Here is a 10,048-nt window from a genome sequence, read left to right on the forward strand (position 1 = left end):
TCTGGACAGGAAGCATTTCTCTTATTAAGTGATTTAAGTTGCTTCACTAGCCCGAGGACATCTGCTTATAAGTTTCTCATTTGGCAACTGTTCTTGATTCGAATTCCGTAATATTTACTTTGTCTTCTTTGACTGAGGAATTTCAGAAAGCTATAAGTAGTAACTCTGCTTTAGCAGGACTGCCATCGACAGTAAAACAATATGACTGCCCATCTTACGTCTAAAAAGTGGAATTTAATTGCCCAGGTAAATATGAAAACTGTGTGGGAATTTGAAGGAAGGAAGATTAGGGATTAGCGTCCCGTCGGCAAGTAGGTCATCAGAGACAGAGTACAAGCTCGGATTGATTCAAGGATGGGAAAGGAAATCGGCTGTGCCCTTTCAAAGGAACCATTCCGACATCTGCCTGAAGCGATTTAGGGAAACCACAGAAATCCTAAATCAGGGTTACATGAAATGTATTTGCAGTTGAGAATACACCTGACCATCAGCTGTACAATGGATGACGGCAATGACCAATTGTTCCGGGACAGGACCCGAATCCGAGTTTCCTGCTTATCGCTAGCATTCCCCTTACCATTCGGCTATCCGAGGACGCTTCACGGCCAGACCGAAACGTCCACATGTCGTCAAGCATGTGTCTACAACCTGGACTCGTACATCCGTCAGGTATATTCCCGTACAGAGGAGATATCTTAATTGAAAGTCGCTTGCCAGGTGTCGGCGAATAAATACGATATTGCAGTGTCTGTGTTGTTTGTTGTAGACATGTGGTTGACGGCATATGGAATTTTAGGTTTAGCCGTGAAGCACGCTGGGTTTGTCTAATGGTAAGGCGACCGCTCGCGATAAGCCGGAAATCGGGGTTCGAGTCCCGTTCCCGCACATATTTTCACTGTCGTCATTCCGGTGTACAGCTGATGGTTATACACACTCGCAACTACAAATTCTTTTCATGTATTTCATAACGGCTGTACTAGCCGCAGTGCACGAATGTCCGAAGGAACATTCCATCGTACTTCTCAACAACTCAGGCAGTGCAGTAACGTATAAATGAGGATTGTCTGATGCGGATTTGAACCAATGTGATCTTATTTGTCCGTCGCTGACATAGAAGACCACAAACCTTCTTTGCTTCCCGTCTGGGCAAGCTGTGCAGTGACTAGAGTACATGTAAAGCTTACTGGGACAGGGTAAATGCTAGCTACAATGAAGTCGATAATTCGATTCTAATATTGGCATTTTAATTTGATATCCCCCACAACTGACAAAATTTACAAAAAAAATGTGAATTTCTTTGTCCACCCACACTCTCCTGAGAATGGCACATTAACAATTTGCAATTACGTGCCCCTGTTACCGGCAGCTGCGTTGATAAATACTCAGCACCTCGCAAGGATAACTACCAGATCAAGAATATTAGGTAAGTTGTTGGAAGTGGTTAAGCATTGGTGAAAATCTCGCTCCTGAGCACACAAGGAGCTCTAACCGCAGAACTCTGCACGGAACACGCGTTGGTGCAGTACTGCGATACAGACCGTATATCTCCCTTCCAAGACGATGGCCAAGACGCCGTCTCAAAGTCCGTACCGCTCGATGGCTGAAGGCGAAGTCCACTCTCTCCACAATTCTCTCGGCTCCCACGGGTACGAAAACGCGGCGGAAGAATACTCAGTTTCGGCCAATGTCGAAACCTCTATCATCGCCGAAATCCCTCCAACGGCATTTCTGAGATCTAGCCAATGATCGAGTTGGTCATAACGCCCCTAAGCAAACTAAATTCCCGTCTTCGCCACGTGTTTCCCAGCACAGGTGGCTCCGGATGCCGGGCTACACCCAAAAGCGCCGTATTGTCCCGCGTTTCCGGTGACCGTTACCTGCCGCCCACGGCGGCCCGGCGAGCTACGGCCATCTGAAGACTTTATATTCCACAATTCTCAACTTCCGACTCTTTTCACCAACGCTTTAGGTTAGTGGCTCAATCATGCAGACATGCAGGGAATACTGCTCAGGAGTGCCTCATATTTATCATAACTCATGATTTGATGGAATGGCTCTGAGCACTATGGGACTTAACATCTGAGGTAATCAGTCCCCTAGAAATTAGAACTACTTAAACCTAACTAACCTAAAGACATCACACACATCCATGTCCGAGGCAGGATTCGAACCTGCGACCGTAGCGGTCTCGCGGTTCCAGACTGAAGCGCCTAGAACCGCTTGGCCACACCGGCCGGCATCATGATTTGATGCCCTTGCCAGTCCCTTTATTATTAATACTAATGTTGGTAAGCTAACGTGTAAGTGCCCATGTCCTGGCACCTTACACCAATCGTTTTCCAGAATGGGAATTTGAGACCGTTGTCGAAATACACGACACACAGTTCAGGAATATTCCACATTCTCATCCCGTCGCGTCGTCCGCTGAAGAGGTGTGCTACAAGTAATTGGGGGCTTCCCAAAAGGGCTGTCGATTTGAAGTTATCATCCGTCAGGAGTGGCACGTCACAGCACGTGCTTTTACACGTTACCAGTCAAAATGATATCTCTGGTATATCAAGAACACTGCAGGTTGCTTTCTACGAGGACGCACTTTTCATTCATCGCCTGAAACAACACCCACCCACACACACAGTTACTCACGCACGTATGCGACTAGTGTCGCGCGGACGTTGACGGGCGATAGCATAACACGTCGCATCTGAGAGTAGCGGCCCACTGTTCCCCGATAGCGCGCCTCTTACGCAAGGCGTCCATTAAAGGCACCTTCAGCGCCAGCTGGAGTCGGGAGGAGGCCGCTAATGGTGTTCCAGTGTCCGCGCCTGTTCCCACGTGCGCGCGCTCCGCAGCCAGCCACACGCACGCTGGCTGCCCGGATGGTGCGTTGGGCGTGCGCACTCCATCTCTGCCAGTGCGATGACGAACGAGCCTGCGTCTCCAAAAGAAACAAACCTCTCATGAACGCCACTCACCTCCGCGGCTCCCCCCACCTGCTGATTTGCATTTATGGAGCGATCGCATCGCGAACGCTAATGTAACACGCCGAGCTGGCAAGCCGACATGCGCACCGAGCAAGCTTTCTTTCTGAGCAGTACAAATTGTTTTTGTACGGGAGTACGCTTGAGATACTAGCCTCGTTTTGTTCAGTATCTACTTGAACTACGTAACTACACGATCACAGAAGAAAGCTTTTGGCGCCCCGTAGATGTCGAGGTCATTGTAGACACAGAGGAACTTGCACATTTCGTTTCATTTATTTCATTAACAGTGCAGAGTAACCCACCGCCTTGAAATGTAAGGTGGGTCGGATGCTTCTGAATCTAATAGCAAAGACTTTTCATTGTTACAGTCTCATTGGTATACAGTTGTTAATGCTTTTTCTTAATAATATAAAGAACATAATATATTAAAATTTCTCTCAGGTTAAAGCGAATTGAATGCTTAACAAATGTTAAAATGGTTACATATAATTTGTTACGATCTAGTTGATGAGAATATAATTTATATAATGCAAATGTCAAAGAAAAATTAAAAAAAAGAAACTGTAGCACAATGAGCGGCAACGGCCTTGCCGCAGTGGCTACACCGGTTCCCGTGCGATCACCGAAGTTAAGCGCTGTCGGGCGTGGTCGGCACTTGGATGGGTGACCATCCGGGCCGCCATGCGCTGTTGCCATTTTTCGGGGTGCACTCAGCCTCGTGATGCCAATTGAGGAGCTACTCGACCGAATAGTAGCGGCTTCGGTCAAGAATATCATCTTACGACCGGGAGAGCGGTGTGCTGACCCCACGCCCCTCCTATCCGCATCCTCCACCGAGGATGACACGGCGGTCGGATGGCCACGGTAGGCCACTCGTGGCCTAAAGAAGGAGTGCTTTTAACACAATGAGCGTGATGAAAATAATTTGTAGTACGTAGAGGGAAGTGATATGCTGTATTTGGATGTGTAATACAGTCTACGTAGCATGTTGGTTAATAATGGCCTATTTTTTACCTATTTCAGATGAGAAGGTCTCGGTACAACCTCGAGATATTTTCATCTGAAATGTATGAAGATAGTAACTGTTCCGAAAAAATAGATACCAATGATGATCACGCAGCTTCTCTAGAAATAAATGATAGTTAATCGACACCCTCGATGCCAACAGGTGTTGTTGATATACCCTAATGGGGACAGCTGAAAATGTGCGCCCCGACCGGGACTCGAACCCGGGATCTCCTGCTTACATGGCAGATGCTCTATCCATCAGAGCCAGTGAGGGCACAGAGAACAGGGCGACTGCATGCAGTTATCCCTTGCACGCTTCCCGTGAGACTCACATTCCCAACCGTCCACAGCCTACATTCGTAATGTTCCTAAAGGATATTTGCCCATTCACTCATTACTTGCGCCAACTAAGGTGCAGATTCCTGTAAGAGTTCAGGCAAAGTGTGGGCATTCGCACAGAAGGAGGTCAACGGCCGGGTAGCCTTTAACTATATGAAGATAGTAACTGTTCCGAAAGAACAGATACCAATGATGACCATGCAGCTTCTGTAGAAAGAAATGATAATTAATCGAAACCCTCAGCTGCAATAATTACAGAGAGATCGCTAGCAGCTTTGGAAATGGAACTGTAGTAATTTCTGCTGCTAATACTGTAGCTATAATTTAGACAAATTCAACGCGGTTTCACTCTTCAAAATGGTTCAAATGGCTCCGAGCACTATGGGACTTAACTTCTGAGGTCATCAGTTCCCTAGAACTTAGAACTACTTAAACCTAACTAACCTAAGGACATCACAAACATCCACGCCCGAGGCACGATTCGAACCTGCGACCGTAGCGGTCGCGCGGTTCCAGACTGGAGCGCCTAGAACCGCTCGGACACGCCAGCCGGCTACACTCTTCAAAATCCTGTTATTAGTTTCGAAGTAATTACAATATCTAGAACTCAGCATCTATCTGTTCTGAACATGGAACTGATTGCTGTCTTATGTGGGAGTTTGTGATCTCATACTCAAAAGAAAGAAATATGCCAGGCCGAATAAGGAGCTAACAGTGTTGCACCGCTGTGATAACGGTATAATATGGCACAGAGGATTGTAGCCTTCATTGAAAGAAGTATAGGATTGTTACCGTACTTAATTTGTGAATCATCCTTAGATTCGACGTCCTTTTGTCTTCCAGTTGGTGTTTTGTTCCAACCTCATGTAGTCAAATGTGATTAGTATCAGTTCTAAATTAAACCTATTTAGTTCTTGTAAGTACAGTCTCTTCGCTGCGTTAAACTGGAGCCCCCCGAAGCCCGATGGTTCCGTATCACTACAGCTGGCATGTATGAAATTTTGTGTGGTTGTTGACAAGTATATACAGGAACCATGTTCGCACGAAGGTAACACGCACCGTTGCTTTGGACACACTCATAATTCCGCCGTAGGGGAACATGCGTTACAGTATAGACACCATGAAATAAATTATGGTTAGCGTTTCAGAAGAGGAAGAGGCAGTAAGTGGCTTCAAATGGTTCAAATGGCTCTGAGCACTATGCGACTTAACTTCTGAGGTCATCAGACGCCTAGAACTTAGAACTAATTAAACCTAACTAACCTAAGGACATCACACACATCCATGCCCGAGGCAGGATTCGAACCTGCGACCGTAGCGGTCACTCGGTTCCAGACTGTAGCGCCCAGAACCGCACGGCCACTCCGGCCGGCCAGTAAGTGAGGAAGAGGTTGGAGATATGACATTACAAAAATAATTGGACAGAGTACTGCAAGAACTGTGTCGAAACAAGGCCCCGGGAGTTTCGTCAGAAATACTGGTAGTCTTAGAAGAGCCAGTCATGACGAAGCCATTCCATCTTGTGCGCAGGATGTGTGAGACAGGCGTAATACCCTCAGACATGATAACAGGTGTAAATATTACCGAACTATCAGTTTAATAAATCATTGTCCCAAAATACTAACACGAATTCCTTACAGGAGAATGGAGAAACTGGCAGAAACCGACCTCGGGAAAGATCAATTTGGATTCTGGAGAAATCTAGAAACACGCGAGGCAATACGAACCGTATGACTTATAGAAGATAGGTCAAGGAGAGGCAAATCTACTTTATAGCATTTGTAGGCTTAGAGAAATCTTTTGAGAATGCTGACTGGAATACTCTTATTGAAATTCTGAAAGTAGCAGGGGAGCCAAAAGCTATTTACGACTTGTACAGACATGAGATGGCAGTTATGAGTCGAGCGGCATGAAAGAGAGGCTGGGTTGTAGCTTATCCCCGATGTTACTCAATCTGTAGATTTAGCAGGCGGTAAAGGAAACCAAAGAAAACTTTGTGGTAGGAATTAAAGTTCAGGGAGAAGAAATAAAAAGATCGAAGTTTTCCGATGACATTCTATCCTCACGGAGCCAGCAAAGAACGTAGAAGAGCAGTTGAATGGAATGGACAGTGCCTTGGAAGGAGGACATTAGATGGACCTCAACAGACGCAAAACAAAAATAATGGAAGGTCGTCGAATTAAATCAGGTGGTGCTGAGGGAATTATATTAGGAAAGAGACACTTAACGTAGCAGATGAGTTTCGCTATCTGGGCAACAACGTAACTGATGATGGCCGGAGCACAGAGGATATAAAGCATAAAATGTAAAGTGGCAATGGCAAGAAAAGAGTTTCTGAAAAAGAGAAATTTGTTAATATCGAATAGAGATTTAAGTGTTAGGGAGGTTTTTTTTATGAAGGTAGGGAGTGTAGCCATGTATGGAAGAGAAACTTGGAAGATAAACAGTTTATAGAAGAGGAGAATAGAAGCTTTTGAAATGTGGGTGCTACAGAAGAACGCTGAAGAAAATGTGGGTAGATCACGTAAGTAACGAGAAGGCACTGCATGAAACTGGGGAGAAAAGAAATTTGTGGTGCAGTCTGACTAGGAGAAGAGATAGTTTAATGGAATACATTCTAGACATCAAGAGATCAGCAGTTTACTATTGGAGGGAAGTGTTGGAGGGGGGAGGGGGAGGCGGGTGGTAAGAATTGTAGAGGGAGACCAATAGACGAATACAGTAATCATATTCAGAAGGATATAGTTTGCAGTAGTTATTCGGAGATGAAGAGGCCTGCACAGGACACAGTAGCTTGGAGAGCTGTACCAAACCAGTTTTCGGACTGAAGACCAGAACGCTAACAACAGCGTTTTAGTCAAGACAACACGTTATCATCGTCGCATGTATGTTGAGGCACCAGAAACTTAAAAACACCATAATAATTTTAAAATTCTGCATCGTGTGGAGTCTGATGTTGCCGTCTATACAGCTCATAGTGGCATACAAATTCGGAGCTCCTCGCGCTTCTGACGTAGTTGCCCGTGTTGTAGGTCAGAAGATATGAAACGTTAGTAAATAGTTCTGTACGTCGACCGGTACCTGTCAGCCAGGAAGTTTTAACAGACACAGCTTAAGACTTTCGATTATCAGCGACGCCCCTTTCTCCAGTCAAGGGCCGCAGATAATCTACTGGATTAGCTGAATATATGTCGCCCACTCGTACCTTCGACGTTGTGAAATCGTGTATTTCATTTGTAGGTTGTGTAGTGGAGCTCAGATCCCTTTGCATTTCACCAGAGCAAAAAGAACTACAAAAAAGTCACATAAATCTTACTTTCACATGTAAATCTGCATTCGTAACTATTGACGAAAGGAATGCGTAAATCATAAACACAGTCGAGCTGCAGGTTGCTGGCCGACGCCTAGTTTTAGTGCTCCGGAACGATGAAATATAGGAGTTAAAGGTTGAAAGCGACGACAGGCGGCAGAGGTGCGCCTTACGAAAGAAATGGCCGGCAGGACTGAGAACGCTTCGACAGGTGGGCGGCGAGACAGCATTAATTAGCAGCAACTGCCGAACACGATTCGTGGCCTGGCCACTGTGTTCTTTGTGCTCCACTGCGGCTTTCCTGAGGACCATTGCCAGCCGTTCTAAAACAGCGGAGCATCAGACCTTAACATTAAGGAGCAAGGCTTATCAATGATACTGAGATGACAAGAGAACTATTTTAGTTTACGTAGTTAATCAGATTTTCCGTTTTACTGATAACCTTTGCAAAACTAGAGAAGCGAGTATGCGTATGGTATCACTTGTTGTCAGAGCGTAACAAATCGCTGATTTTCTGCGTGAGCACTCGCGCCTGCTCACGGTCTAGCTTCCGAGCAGAATAGCTGCTTCGTGCTGGAGAGTTAGGGAAATGCTCGCGCGTCATGATCGTGACAACACGGAAGAAGAGTCAAGTGTGAAATAGGAGACGACTAGAAAATAGACGTGGTGAGATTTGCTTATGATATCGCAGTGTTAAGTGAAGCTGTAGAATAATTAGAAGTGATGCTGCTCCAGATGGAAAGCAGCCTAAACTCTTCCTATAGTATCTAAATTAATAAAGGTAAAACAAAAATCTTAATGGTGAGCAGACAAAACACCGTTGCCCCAGGCTCACTTAACAACGAGCGACTGGAGGCCGTCGAATCCTTTGCCTAACTAAAAATTATATCAGACGGAAGGTCGAGGAAGGATAGTGCAAGCCGAGTCCACCAGGTAAAAGCTGCTTTTAATAACAGATGAAATTTTTCACACCCAGCAGCGATAAACAAAAATATCACGAAAAACCTCATAAAGACGTTTGTTTGGTGTGTGCTGCTGTCCGGAAGTGAAATATGGACACTCGGAGAACCAAGAAATGTAAAATGACAGCCTTCGCAATGCGCTGCTACCACAGATTGCTCAAGATTCCCTGGGTAGACAAGATACCAAATGAAGAGGTTCTCCACAGGGCGGAGGAAGAGAAACCTCGTCTCTTGAAGGTAATTGAACACAGAAAGGACACATCGGTCGGCCACCTGCTGAGACGTGGTGGTATCGTCAAAAGCATAATTTAAAGGACAGTAGAAGGGAAAAATACAAGAGACAGACAGAGAGCAGAAGACATTAATCAGATCATGGAAGAGCTCCACCACCTGTACCGCTCTCAAGACTTAGGCCGAAGACAGAAATGCATGACGATCTGCTGCTAACAGACCTGATGGTTGAAAACGTAAGAAATAGTTTTGAGGGAGGTGCCATTTAACAGCAGCAGTGGCGAGTCGGTATTGTGTAACACCGACAAAGTTTTCGCACTTCAGTTCACAGTTCCAGAAACCTTATCATTTGACACAAAAAGACGAGTTCGAAAAATTACTAGTGCATCATAAGGCTCAGAATATCTTCAGGAAGTTAACTTACAATGACACTACGTGTCTTACGACGATAAAGAGTATGGAGACGAAAAATGTGATGGGCCTAAGCGTGTACATGAGATTTTGAAACGTAAAAGGAAGCTTCCTAAAGAAGGAGAAGACGAAGGAAAAAAAAATTGTGTGCCGCTCAGATGAGCCACAAAACTACACTACTTTCACCAAAGTTTTTGCGCCTTTTTAAGGATGGTGATTTAGTAAAATACCTGGTTGTTGCAACTGAACACTTACTTCCACTTCAGGTAAGACCGTTTCGTCTGGCCCTGTTATTAAACACCTCAATTGCGCGTTCCACGCCGATTACGGCAAATGATGTTCGGAGCCAGCTTGCAAAATCGAACTCCTTGCGTATTGGTTGGTTCTGAGCACTATGGGACTTAACATCTGTGGTCATCAGTCCCCTAGAACTTAGAACTACTTAAACCTAACTAACCTAAGGACATCACACACATCCATGCCCGAGGCAGGATTCGAACCTGCGACCGTAGCGGTCACGCGATTCCAGACTGAAGCGCCTAGAACCGCACGGCCATACAGGCCGGCTCCTTGCGTATTCTTTAGCACTATATGGAAGTACAGGTATCGTAGGCGCACAACTGGATGTTACATTCTTACAAGCATTGAAGAAAGTGTAGAAAATGTACGTTTTCCGTGGAGTTTATTTGTTTTTTGTGAACACAGCCGGAGCGCCAATCGTGAGAGGGTGAAATCAGGATCCGTAGTGCAACTGAATGGAAAATTAAAAATCTTCCGGTACCTAATTCGTGATGATCTGCAGCTTG

General features: G+C 45.4%; 1 pseudogene; it reads left to right on the forward strand.

Moving 5' to 3' along the window:
* Positions 1-3,558: 3,558 nt before the first annotated feature.
* Positions 3,559-3,676, forward strand: LOC126089551 (5S ribosomal RNA; annotated as a pseudogene).
* The last annotated feature ends 6,372 nt before the right edge of the window (positions 3,677-10,048 follow it).

The sequence above is a fragment of the Schistocerca cancellata genome, chromosome 6 (assembly GCF_023864275.1).
Source record: "Schistocerca cancellata isolate TAMUIC-IGC-003103 chromosome 6, iqSchCanc2.1, whole genome shotgun sequence".
Taxonomy (NCBI): domain Eukaryota; kingdom Metazoa; phylum Arthropoda; class Insecta; order Orthoptera; family Acrididae; genus Schistocerca; species Schistocerca cancellata.